This window comes from Fukomys damarensis, unplaced genomic scaffold (assembly GCF_012274545.1).
Source record: "Fukomys damarensis isolate Sample0158 unplaced genomic scaffold, DMR_v1.0_HiC HiC_scaffold_21, whole genome shotgun sequence".
NCBI classification, from domain to species: domain Eukaryota; kingdom Metazoa; phylum Chordata; class Mammalia; order Rodentia; family Bathyergidae; genus Fukomys; species Fukomys damarensis.
In genome coordinates this window covers 23,088,375-23,101,826 of record NW_022900933.1, presented here as the reverse complement: position 1 = coordinate 23,101,826, position 13,452 = coordinate 23,088,375, and positions in this window count along the sequence as shown.

The following is a 13,452-nucleotide window of genomic DNA, read 5'->3' as shown; positions in this document are numbered from 1 at the left end:
AGATACAACCAAAAAGGAGAACTACAGACCAATCTCCTTAATGAATATAGATGCAAAAATCCTTAATAAGATACTAGCAAACAGAATACAGAGGATTATTAAGAAGATCATCCATCATGACCAAGTCGGATTTATTCCAGAGATGCAAGGGTGGTTCAACATACGAAAGTCAGTGAATGTAATACATTATATTAACAAAGTCAAGGACAAAAACCATATGATCCTCTCAATAGATGCAGAAAAAGCATTTGATAAAATTCAACACCCATTCATGATAAAAACCCTGCAAAAAATTGGAATAGATGGTCTATACCTCAATTTAATAAAGGCTATTTATGAAAAACCATCAGCCAACATCATATTGAATGGCCAAAAACTGAAAACCTTCATGTTAAAATCAGGAACAAGACAAGGATGCCCACTATCGCCACTTCTCTTCAATATAGTTCTGGAAACATTAGCCACAGCAATTAGACAAGAGAAAGAAATTAAAGCAATAAAGATAGGAAAGGAAGAAGTTAAACTATCATTATTTGCTGATGATATGATACTCTACATTGAAGATCCAAAAAACTCCACCAAAAAACTTCTAGACTTAATTGACAGATTCAGTAAAGTATCTGGATACAAGGTGAATACCCAAAAATCAATAGCCTTTCTATACACAAATAACAGACAGACAGAAAGAGAAATAAGGGAAAAAATTCCTTTTACAATAGCATCCAAAAAAATGAAGTATCTAGGAATCAATCTAACAAAAGAAACAAAAGATCTCTACACTGAAAACTACAGCACTCTGAAAAAAGAAATCGAAGAGGATATAAAAAAATGGAAAGATATCCCCTGCTCCTGGGTAGGAAGAATCAACATAGTGAAAATGGCCATACTACCGAAACTGCTATATACATTCAATGCAATGCCAATTGAAATTCCAACACTATATTTCACAGAACTAGAAAAAAGAATCCAAAAATTCATTTGGAACCACAAGAGACCTAGAATAGCAAAAGCCATTATAGGCAACAGTCACATGGCACCAGGTGTAACAATTCCCAATTTGAAACTATACTACAAAGCCACTGTGATAAAAACAGCATGGTACTGGCAAAGAAATAGGCCTGAGGATCAGTGGAACAGACTGGAAGACACAAAAACAAATGCAGATGTACTCAGCTACCTCATCTTTGACAAAGGAGCTGACCATCCTCAGTGGAGGAAAGATAGCCTCTTTAATAAATGGTGTTGGAAAAACTGGATGTCAACCTGCCACAGATTAAAATTAGACCCTTATCTTTCGCCATGCCCTAAATTAAAATCCAAATGGATTAAAGATCTAAATATTAAAACAGAAACATTAAACTTGCTGGAAGGTAAGTTAGGCAGAACTCTGGAAGACATTGGTATAGGAAAAGACTTTATGAACAAATCCTCAGTAGCACGGGAACTAGCAGATAGAATCAACAACTGGGATCTCATCTTACTAAAACGTTTCTGTACTTCAAAAGAAACCATTAGCAGAACTAAGAGACAATCTACAATGTGGGAAAAAATTTTTACCAAATTGCACCTGAGGTACATTGATGATATAGTTGCTGCTCATTCATGTACCACACTATTGATATATATATATATATATATATAGGCTATGATCCCTGCTTCAAGATACCCAGATATTTGAGTACAACTGGAGTCATGGCATTAATCCTTTATATACTCAATAGTCATGACCTCGAGAGAGCAACCTCATAAAATCTTTATTATATAGTGTCCCCCTGAGAAACACCATATGCACACATGACTCACTAGCTATTTTGCCTTCCCAAGCTATTTATCTTTCTGAGCCATCTCTCAATCTGAAAGATGAGGGCAGGACTGTGTAACTGAAAGAACTATGGAGAAGATAAAAGAGACAATGTAAGTAGAGGACCTAGTACATAAAGGTGGCACCATTATTATGAGTTAAGGAAAATGGATATTTATTTTCAAATTTTAGTAATCAAACTTTATGCAACATCATTAAGAAAAGTAAACCTCAGTAGGAATTTGTGATTTGAGTCATTTTTAAAGCTCTGGTGGAGGACATGTTCCAACATTAGTACTTGGTCAGAGGCCCCCATTAGTAATTAAGCACTGCTTGCAATCAGCAGTTTGCATTTGCATTATGTAAGACATACTGATTTCTGGAGGAAGTCAGTCCCAATCTCTCCCCTGCTAATAAGAAATTGGGAGGAACAAAACAACCCCAGATGGTGCATGTTTGTGGTAATGAATGGAGATATTTTAATAGTGTGAGTTAAGTTTTACTTTGTGTTTCTAATGAGAGACTTGCTGCCTGGGAAATTTTAATTGTGAACTAGATTCCCCATGTGGTCTTAACTATTTTATGTTAAACATAAAGCTTTCTTAACTTGTATGAGTGATATTATTCCTCCACTATGCACAACTGGATATAAAAATATTTCATAATGAGCCATGAATGTATAACATAACCCCCAAAGTTTAATAATACTAGCCTATATTCCATTTCTCCAAATGATTTCTTTTCCTACCTGCATCAAGCCACATTCAAATGATAAGATTCAAACTCAGTTTCACAGATGTCAACAGTTATTTTCCTGGAATTCTAAGTGAAAATAAAGAAGTGGCAAGTGAGATAAGATTTAACATTCTCTGAACAAAATATTCTACATGCACAAGCAAGGCTCTTTCTGAAATCTCTTTTCTATGATTACTTGAAAAGTAACAATACTTTGAGATCACTTATTTAATGAGGTTTAGTCTCTGTCTCCAAAGAACCATTCTAATTTGAAAAGTTTTACTTGTGGTTTGGTAGAATTTTCTTTTGCAATTGAGAATTTGGAGAAAGGAGGCCAGTTGGGACATTTTGGCAGCTTTAACCCTAGACACCTTGAGGTATATTTAGAGTCACCACTCAATTTCAAGAAGGTATAAACACGTTTTTAGTTCCATTTCTGTTGTTAAATTTTGTTGTGTGACCTTAGGCAAGTCCATGATTCCCTGCTTTTCTCTTTACTCACCTGGTTGAGGATCACCATGTACAGCCTTACCTGGAATACGTCTTAAAGATGCATGCTCTATAGTACACCCAGTCCTACTGAATAGACTCCAAAAGTATCGTTTTTCTCGGTAAGTTTCTCAAATGATTCTTGTGTTCATAAAGTTCAAGAATCACTGATGTAGATTAGCTTTAGGCCTTTCAGCTTCAATATTCTTTGCTTTGGAACTCAAACCCAAACTGAGCAGGATTGATACAATAATTATGCATCTTGTAAAATATAGTCCATATATATAATAAAATAGGCTAAATTTTAATATTGAAAAATAAACCAGAAGTTGTGCAAATAATTCAACATGCTTATGTTTAAAGTATTTCACATAAAGTGGTCATCTGCCCTGTAATCCTGAATACTATGGTTTTATTCTAGTTAGATAATTTATAATTTAATCCCCAGCAACTCAAAATTCTACATAAAGAAATTTTTGCTACGTATAGCCAAGGTGTCAGTAAAGGTTTGGGGTTGGATTGGACTAACTCAGCCAGAAATCACTTGCATAATAATGAGTGTGACTTTTTTGTGCTCTGGTACTTATGCCAACTTGTGTAATGAAGAGATGGACTCAGATTTTTAAGATCTTTTTGCAACTATTGTCTGAAAAATTCTAGCCCTTACAAATTCTTTTTTTTTTCTTTTTCTGAAGATTCAAATTTTTAAAAAAATCTTCTTTGTAAATTTCGAAGTAACTTCCTTCATTTATCCCTGGAGGGGATTCCAATATGAACACTGTAAGCCATCCAAAGGTCAGTGATAAAATAAAATCCTGTCCTCTAGAGAGGGGCTGGAGTTAATAAGGAGGATTCTGAAGCTGATTTTTCCTCTAAGAATTAGAAAAGGAGAAAACAATGGGGGAGAGGGTGGGAGGAAGGGAGAGAACTCGAGCATCGTCAGTGTGAGAAGTGATCTCAACCAAACAGGTGTGTGCTCATGGAATGTATGCTGCAGGAAAAGAGAATTGTCCCAGAGAAGTGGCACTGTCACATTCTTATCCCAGCCAAGATGTGGGTAATAACCCCATCTGTTAGGGAAATGATGAAATCTGAGCTAGAGAAAATGAGTTCATGAACTTGAGAAGTTAAAAAGAGAGAGAGTGGAAAAAGAGCTTATTCAATATCTCAAAACTGCCTAAAGCTTTCTTTTAGCCAAGTTTAATTTCCTCTGTCAAGAATTATTTGCAGATCTCCTAGGACATTGACTGTGGATGCACACACTCAGCGGGTAAGCTTTGTGCTGTACTGTCCATCCACGGCTCAGCAGGGTGAGCACATGAAGTAATGTACCCAAAGACTTGGGCTTCTTTATGTATATTAGAATGTTCAGGTCAGAGGAAATCTGCAGAAAACATCACCAGCCAGTCTTTTGATACATGAACAATAATACTTCATGCTAAAGCAAAATATCCAAAATTTTAAGCTTATGCATATGTATTTCAGTGTTTCTGGGAAGGTACTGTATCACTTCAGAGATGTTTGCTTCTTTTCAGTGTCTTTACATCCCAGGTCCAAACAACACAGTTCATACAATCAGATTCAAAGCAGGCCAGGACAGGGTGTGTCAGTCCAGTGGTAAAGTATATGATTAGCAAGCATGAGGCTCTGGGTTCAATCTGCAGTAACAAACAAACAAACAAACAAAGCCAGTGGCCTCGATGTATGAACTGATATGTAACTGGATGCTAGCTGTGTCCCAGACTCTGCTGCAAGTGACTGCCAATACAGCCCAAACTGGCTTAAGCAAAAATAGTAATCATTGATTAAAGTTCAAGAGTAGCAAATGCTTCAGACTTAATTTGACTTGTAGTCTCAACAAAGTACGCCAGGACCAAATTTTTCTCTCCAGAGCAGTTAATTCTTTACCTTCTGAGCTGGCACCAATCTCAGGCAGTCTCTCCTTAGGGTCTAAAATACTTATGAGGAGACTGAGACTTTATTTTTTTGGTTTAGAGTCCAGTGGGAAGGAGCATCTGATATTTACCAAACAAAATTTTAATGTATTTCAATGTGTTTGTGAAAATAAATGCCTTGGTTTGATTAAAATATCCTTCTTATAACAAAAACTAGGTTGTAACAGAACACATGCCGAGCTCTAAGGCAGATGGCATTCCCCCCAGGTAGCTCATGGACTGAGAATGAAGAGCATAGCGTCTCAAATGGTACGGCCTGTTACCAAAAGGAAAGATGATGGATTGTATCCGCCATGTTGGTAGAGGCTAAAATAAGTGTTCAAGACTCTGGTTCCTATCTCCAACCACTGCTTTTTATTCTATATGTGGATGTGATATTAACAACTAATGGAAGGATTAATGACATGCTGATTCCTGAGATTTAAATAAAAATCAAGGCTTAGTGATAATGTTCAAAAAAGAAAACAAAGTGTTATAATTATGTCATAAAAATCAAGCACACGGTCATCTTCTTGACTTCGGATTTGCCAATGCATTCTCATATATGACACCAAAAGCACGATCAATAGCAACAATAGAAAGCAAACTGTTCTGTCCAATTAAAAACTTGTCCATCAGCACCCTCAAGAGTGAAAAAGCATCCCAACAACCCAACAATGGGATAAAATATTTACAAAACGTGTGTATAACAACGGGTTAGTATCCAGAACACAGAAAGATCACTACAACTCAAAAACAAACGCCAAAAAAATCTTAAAAAGTGGCCAAAGGAATTAAAATTATTTCCAAAGATGATAAACACATGCCCAATAAGCATACAAAATGATGCTCAATGTTATTAGTCATATTGAAAATGGAAATCAAAAACATGATGTATCACTTCAGACCTACTACAATAGCCATACCTTTTTAAAGTTACAAAATAGTGAATATTGGTTAGACATTGCTGAATAGTAAAATAATGAGGCCAGGGATTTAGCTCAGTGGTGCTGCCACCTGCCTCACAAGTGCAAAGTCCTGAGTTCCATCCCCAGTACAAAAAAAAAAAAAAAATAAAAAAAAAAAAAAAAAAGAAAAGAAAAGTAAAATAATGTAGCTAATATGAAAAATAGTTTAGCCAGGCATGGTGGTGCATGCCTGTAATCCTAGCACTTGGGAGGCTGAGGCAGGATAATCACTGTGAGTGTAAGACCAGCCTGGGCTACATAGTGAGTTCCAGGTCAGTCTCAACTACATAATGAGACCTTGTCTCAAAAAAAGCAAACAAACAAAAAAAAAGTTTGGCAATTTCTCAAAAGATGAAATAGTTGAGGTATGGTGCAGCAACTGTACTTGTTATATATCCATGAGAAATGAAAATGGAGATTCAGTAAGTTACTTGAATATCAATATTTATAGCAGCATTATGCACAATAGACAAAAGGTGAAAATAACCTAGGTGTCTATCAAAAGAATGAAGAAAACAAAACAGTACACCATGTATATCAGTAATAAAGTATTATTTAGACAGACTAATGAAGTTTTGATACATGCTAACGCATGAATGAACCTTGAAAATGTTGTTATGTAAAATAAATTAGGCCCACAAAGAATTCTGTAATTCCATGCATAAATAAAATATTTACAAAATTTTACTAATGTAGGCAGACGGAGCCTAATAGAAACAGAAAGTGGATTAAAGTGTACTTAGAGCTAAAAGGGGGGAGAACTGGGAAATTACTGTTCAATGAGTACAGAGTTGCTATTATGTGTAATGGAAAAGTTTCAGAAATAGGAAGTGATGAATGGTTGTTCAACACAATAAATGTTATGAATGTAGCTAAATCATAAACTTAAAGCTATTAAATGAGCAAGGCATGGCAGTGAATGCACATAATCCCAACCCTCTGGGAGGCTGAGTCAGGAGGACAGCAAATTCAAGCCCAGCCTAAGCAAATTAGTGACTTAGCAAGATCTGTCTCAAAACAAAACAATTTTGTGGGAATGGAGGGGTTGAAGGGAGAGCAGGGGAATGGGGGAAAAATAAGAACCAAGATGGATTATGTAAAGGTGCAAATTTCCAATGATGAATGTCATGTTGTATACCTAAAATGTACCAATAAAATTAATTTTTTAAAAATGTAGAAAGGCTACAGATGTAGTTCATTGTGAAGGCCCTGGGTTAAATCCCCAGTATAACAGAACACAAAAGTCTATTGAGACGGCATATTTTATATTATATAATTTCATATATTTATCACAAAAAAAGAAAAAGATATAAAAAGTCAAGCACATTATGAACTTGAACTTTGTAGCTAGTAATTCCTTCTGACTTCTCCTTGTCTCTACTACTTCATAGCTATCCAACTGCAAAAGATGCTGAAGAACAGTTTCCATTCGAGTAGATGGTGAACCAAAGCCTTAGGTCTAATTAGTAAACAGGCAGAGAGTGGATAGCATCTCACATTCCCTTTTTAGATTCCTCCTCTGCATCCAAAACGCCTTCCGCATAGGAGAGTAACCAACTAATTTTCAACAACATTAATTCTTGTGAGTTTCATTGGGCAGGTGGCCATCCCACCAGAAACTACATTTCCAGGTCTGCCTTGCAACTTTGTGGTCATATTGCTAAGGTCTTCCCAATCGAATGTGAGTGGAACGTCCCACTGATAGATGTTACACCTAGAAGATAGAGAAAATATCCATTTCGATCTGAAGCAATAGCTGCTTTCCCTAGGAGACTACCTAATGCTAACGAAGTCAGTCAGGATTCATTCATAGATCCCATTCGACATTGCCTTTCTATTTCAAATGGAATTCTAATCGTTGGAGAAAGTGTGAGAACAGTCAGCCTTTGACCTCATGCCAAACACATATTTCAACTGGGAAATAGAGGCTGTGTCCCACATCTTCCACCATTCCCCGTGCTCCTCTCAAAATAGACGCGATCAGTCAATCATGACGCCCTTTCCCGTGAGCCTGCTGCCTCTCAGAATTCTTCTCACCCCAGTGCTGCAAGGGGAGACTTAAATGTTATAAATCAGTATATCATGCAAAATCTTTTTTGTCACTCGGGTGAAATAAAACAAGTCTGGAATGAGCACAATGCCATAAGAACTAAGACTTGGGCTTGAGGGCAGAAAATACAAAGGTTCATTGGGACTTGAAAGCTAATGGTTATTTGAAAGCCCTGGCTCAATCCTAAAATGTCATTGTCAACGTTCAATCAATGTTAAATCCTTTGCCTCTCAAACTGGGTGGGAGAGGTACTATGACTTCTTCCAGAAAGGACTGCATCCAAAATTCATCCATCCTTGGCTTTTATCAAGACCACTTTTATCAAGACCAGCAAGAACCTAGGTTTAAAAAAAAAACAAGGATGGATGGGAGTAAAAGAGCCAAGAGAGCAAATATTGGTGAAAGAGAACGGAAGTAGTTTAGTCCTGGCTCAAGCAGAGTAGGCAGGCCTCATCTAGTGAATTTTTTTTTCTCTGAATTGGCAAATAAGCCTTGAATAAGCTTTTGAAAATGAACATGAATGAACAGTAAACACTGCAAGTTCAAGTATTGGTGCTGTTAGAGGTTAAATGACCCACGTAAGGTCATATAATTAGGCCCAGAATGTCTAACTTGATTCACCAAAGCAGATGTAATCATTAAGAGAGGGGCTAATTTGTGAGACTTACGCATTGCAAGGTCTTGAAATGTATTAAAGAATGAAGAATACTTTACAATACCTCTCCATGAGAAAAAATCTTTCACCGATTGTGAAAATCTCAGAGCGAGCTATCATGAGAAAATAGAGATGGTCCATATCTGGAGATTTCAATTCATGTATTTGGCACAAATCCAATTGTCAATTGTGTTGGATATTGGCATCTGGAAGTAGTGAGCCTCAGATTTGCTAATTTATTTTTTTTGTAATTTTTTTTCTTTTTATTGAGTTTATTGATACAATCTAGGTATACAATACAGTTACATTCATCACTGGGATTCTGTACCTTTACATAATAGGTCTTGATTCTCATTTTTTCCCCTTGTCCCTGCCCTCCCTTCACCCCCTCCTCCTCCCCCTTGTCCCTGCCCTCCCTTCACCCCCTCCTCCCCTCCCCATTTACAAACACTTTATTTCCGTTTTTCGGTTTCTCATATTTTTTTCCTCTCCCTTCTTACCTTGCTAATTTAAAGGGAAGATTCCTGTCACAACAGAGAAATTCCTGTCACTTTCTGTTACAAAACAATATCATGTATTCATCCAATACATTCTGCATTGCTTGCTGCGTATTTGGATTTCTCCACTTTGTATCCATGTGTCCTGATAGTTTTTAACCTGAAAATTTTTATTCATTTATAGATCAATTCATTCATTCAGTCATGAGGTCCTCACTGTGGTACCAACCAGGTAAGGAATCCACCTTCTGATCAAGCAGGAAAGGCAAGACAGGCTAGCAAATAATTCTCACAGCCTAACAACCTCTGTAATTCCATATCTCCGCCTTTAAGGAGGAGTTGCTTGACTTTGATGTCCCAACACAGAACCCTTTGGCAATGGGGTTCTCAGCTTCAAACCTCTCTGAGATCTGGTCCTATTCTGACCTTGTGTCCAATTCAGTTAAAACTTCAGCTTCAGCTGTATCCCTGTTCTTCAACTCTCTTCCTAAGACCAAAAAGTAACCCCAAAATCCATCCATTCATTCATGTATTGCGTGTTTCTTTACTTAAAATGTTTTATTGAGCCAGACCATGTCATAGGTATGGGAAATGCTGCCATAAATAAAAGCAACTAGAGTCATTGTCCTCCGGGATCTAAAATCCACACTACAGAGGAAAGCAAATAGCAGGCAAATGTTCTCTCAAACAAACATAGCATGTGCGCGTAGGCACACACACACACTCACACACACTCACACACACCACAACAGGGCTATGACAGACTGCTACACACACTGGGAGAATCTATGATGAGGGAGGAGGTGAGATTGGGGATGTAGATCTAGGCTCTGTAAATGGCAATTGGGACTATCTGATAGTAATGGTTAATCTACACATTCACATTATTACCAAACTTACTGGTGGCAAAAGTAATGGCAGTTAACTGCTGATTGTTTCTTGTGTGCTTGGTTTCCTTGATCTCCACCTACCTCTTGCAATTGCCACAATGTACTGATGGGCATTTGCTGATTCTGATTATTTCTTTATGCCCACAGTCACTATTGCATTTTCCATGATTTACATGATTTTTCCTCCCTGTACATGAAACATTGGTTATGTCGTAAGAGTACTATGTGCCTCGGTGCTAATCCTGACAAGTTTCTAGACCCAGATGTCTCTTGGGAGGGTGGTTTCAAATGTATACAACTTATGATTAGTTTCTTCAGGTCAAGTATTCTGGGAATATCCTTCTGGCTTGTTAGCCTTAAAGTTCAATCAGAGCTTCAGCTTTAATTTTATTTGTTAACCTTTATTATCCAAGTAGCACGATGTAAACTGCACCTGAGGTACAGTTTGGGCAGGTAGACAATCTCCTGGCATAGAAGATGGGATTGAAGAAGCACTGATATTTACTCCCCAGCCCAAGACTAGGCCTTTGATCAAACTTTCAGAGAGAAAAGAGCTGCAAGAAGAAACTCTTTGTGCATGCAACCTTAAGCAATATGGACCCAACAAAGTACTTTGAGAAGTGAACCACACTAGTTTTGCTTAGAGCACAGCCTTTCTCCAGCAGAGAGAAACTGAGACAAAGTCCTCCGATATCATGATGGCTTTGATGTCCCGGACACCTAGGCAGCAAACAAAGACAATCTGGAGAGCAACGGAGACTCCTAGAATTTCCAAAGAAACCACAGTAAAAAGGTGCTGTGGATGTGGGGGACCGCCATCAGCCATGCTTCGTTCTTCCTGGCCACAAGAACCCCAATTTTGCCCTGGGAAAATGTATGCAGACCCAGGGGAAAGAACCACTGTTGGTTAAGCCCATTTTAGCAATTTTACAGTCTTTTGAAAGTGAATGTTTTGGAAGTAGGGGATGGACATAGGTCTAGATTATGTTAAGACTGGTAGAAGGTTTTGAGAATTGTTTCATGTTTAAGTAAAGGAGAAACCTACCAAGAGCTCTTCACCGCTTCTCCCTTTTGTTCCCCTCACTTTTCAGTTTCCACTGTCAAACAGAGAAAAATGTGTGGGAAGGCAAAAAAGGGGCCAAGGCTTCAAAAAAAAGAGAACGGGCAAAAGCAACCTATGTGGAACTGGATTCCAAGAGTACTGGCTTGGTCAGTGTTCAGGATATAAGCCCATCATGATTGTAAACCAGACCTATTAGCCGGGCATAGTGGCGCATGCCTGTAATCCCAGCACTTGGGAGGGCTGAGGCAGGAGGATCACTGTGAGTTCGAGACCAGCCTGGGCTACATAGTGAGTTCCAGGTCAGTCTCAACTATATATGAGACCCTGTATTAAATAAATAAATAAATAAAAATAAACCAACCTATTAACCTCTGTCACTTGCATGGCTGGCACACAAGGAAGACACTGAGAAGATTGTGTGAGGCACAGTACAAGTGGAAAGCATTGCCATCCTGTTATCCCCTCATTTCGAGAAGGGGTCCTCATTAACAGCCAGAAGTTTTATTCTGCTATAGCCATGAAACAATAAATGGTACAGAAATGAGCCATAAATTACTTCTAATTGCACTATCCTATCACATCAGAACCAGGGGCTGCTCCATTTTAATGGACAGCAAATTTAAAACAGCTATAGGGTTATAATTTTCTATGCAATACTTAATTAGCCTCCAGAAACTGCTACTATGGGGCATTCTCTCAGAGCCCTAGATGCACCCCCAAATAGTAGCTGCAGCCAGAGAGTATAGTAGAGGAAGCATACCTGACCCCTCTTAGAGTTTGCAACCCACCCTAACTGTTCACAGATCATAATCAGAGAGGGTGTTCCATAGTGCCAGACTGCGCAATTGGTTTCTTACTTCATAAAAGTGGACTATGTGTTCCTTTATGGCCAGAGTTACGCTACAGCGAGCCCTTCATTGGCTCTCCATGGCCTTGTCAATGATCTGACTGAGACAGTAGCAGCTCTTTATGTATGTAGTTTAGAACAACATTGAGACCAATCATAAACTCTAGCTGCCAATGAAGGAGGGGTAATCATGGTGGAGGATTCCACAGCCTGTGTTCAGTGACTGCTTAGGGTGTCATTATGATAAATATTAGGGTTTAACCTAGACCAGCATTTAGCCCATAGAGCACACATAGGAAGGTACAACTTCCAGCACAGCCAATCATCCCTGCCAATGACAAAAACAACACTGAGTGTATTTTATCCTCCACTGGTGCAGTGGCTGAAAAAAGGCCCTTGGAACTGGCTTTAGCAAACTTGTCATTGGCTACTCTTTCCCAATACAAGATGTTCAGTGTCAAATCCTCTTTACTTTTTTGAATTCTGGCCGCTGTTGCTTGGAAGATATAATTATATTCAGAATATGCAAGACCTAACACCAACTGGAAAAGTCTTCTCTTCAAATGTTTCAAACAAGTAATAAAATAGAACTAATTATATCACAGAAGCAAATACATGATAATTAAAATGACCATTATGTAGCCGTCTTCCTGTAATTATTGCTTTTCATTTTGGCAACTGGGAGTTTGAGGGTTTGAATTTTATTTTCTAAGCTGTACATTCAAGCAAAGCAATTTGTTTACTGAACTACTGATCACTGGGAATTCATTTTCACCTGTTTCTTCAGACTTCTTTGGAAGACTACATAGTTTCTCTTTATCCTTGTCATTAATTTTTAAATAATATACTTTGGTCTCACTCACAAATGACCTCTCTGCTCTGTGTCAATCATAGGACTGCAAGAAAATCCTCTTTTAGCTGCTTATATTCTCTGAGCTCTAATTTTTTTTAACCTGGAGCAGAAGAAAGTTCACAGAATTGCTTGAATCCATTTGGATAAATTGTAGCAAAAGTCAATTTGTTGTTAAATCTGTATCTAAACTGTCAGAGTTTATTCAGTCACTGCTCAGTATACAGAAATAAATGATATACTATAAGATGTGAAAATAAAAATTTTAGGAAAAAATGACAGAAAAATTTTTACAAAGAATTTTTACAAGACAGAAATAGGAAGATAGAACTGGGTATTTAGCTCAGTGGCACCTTTTCTTGCCTTGCAAGCGCAAAGTCCTAATTTTGATCCCTGGTACAAAAAAAATTAGGAAGACAAAAGAAGAATGGTAAAAAGTAAATTGCTATTATTTTCTGAGATGTCAGAAGAAAAATATCCTATTCTATGCACCTATGATAAATCAATTATACTACTATCCCTGCTATATGCATTAACCATGTAAAAAGCGGTAGTTTTGTCTGAACCTTAATGTTGGGGCATAGAGAGATTGAAGTAACTTACTCATATTCCCTCAGTGATGGAACTGGAATCCAAACTGGATTTATTGATATACATACATATATATATATAT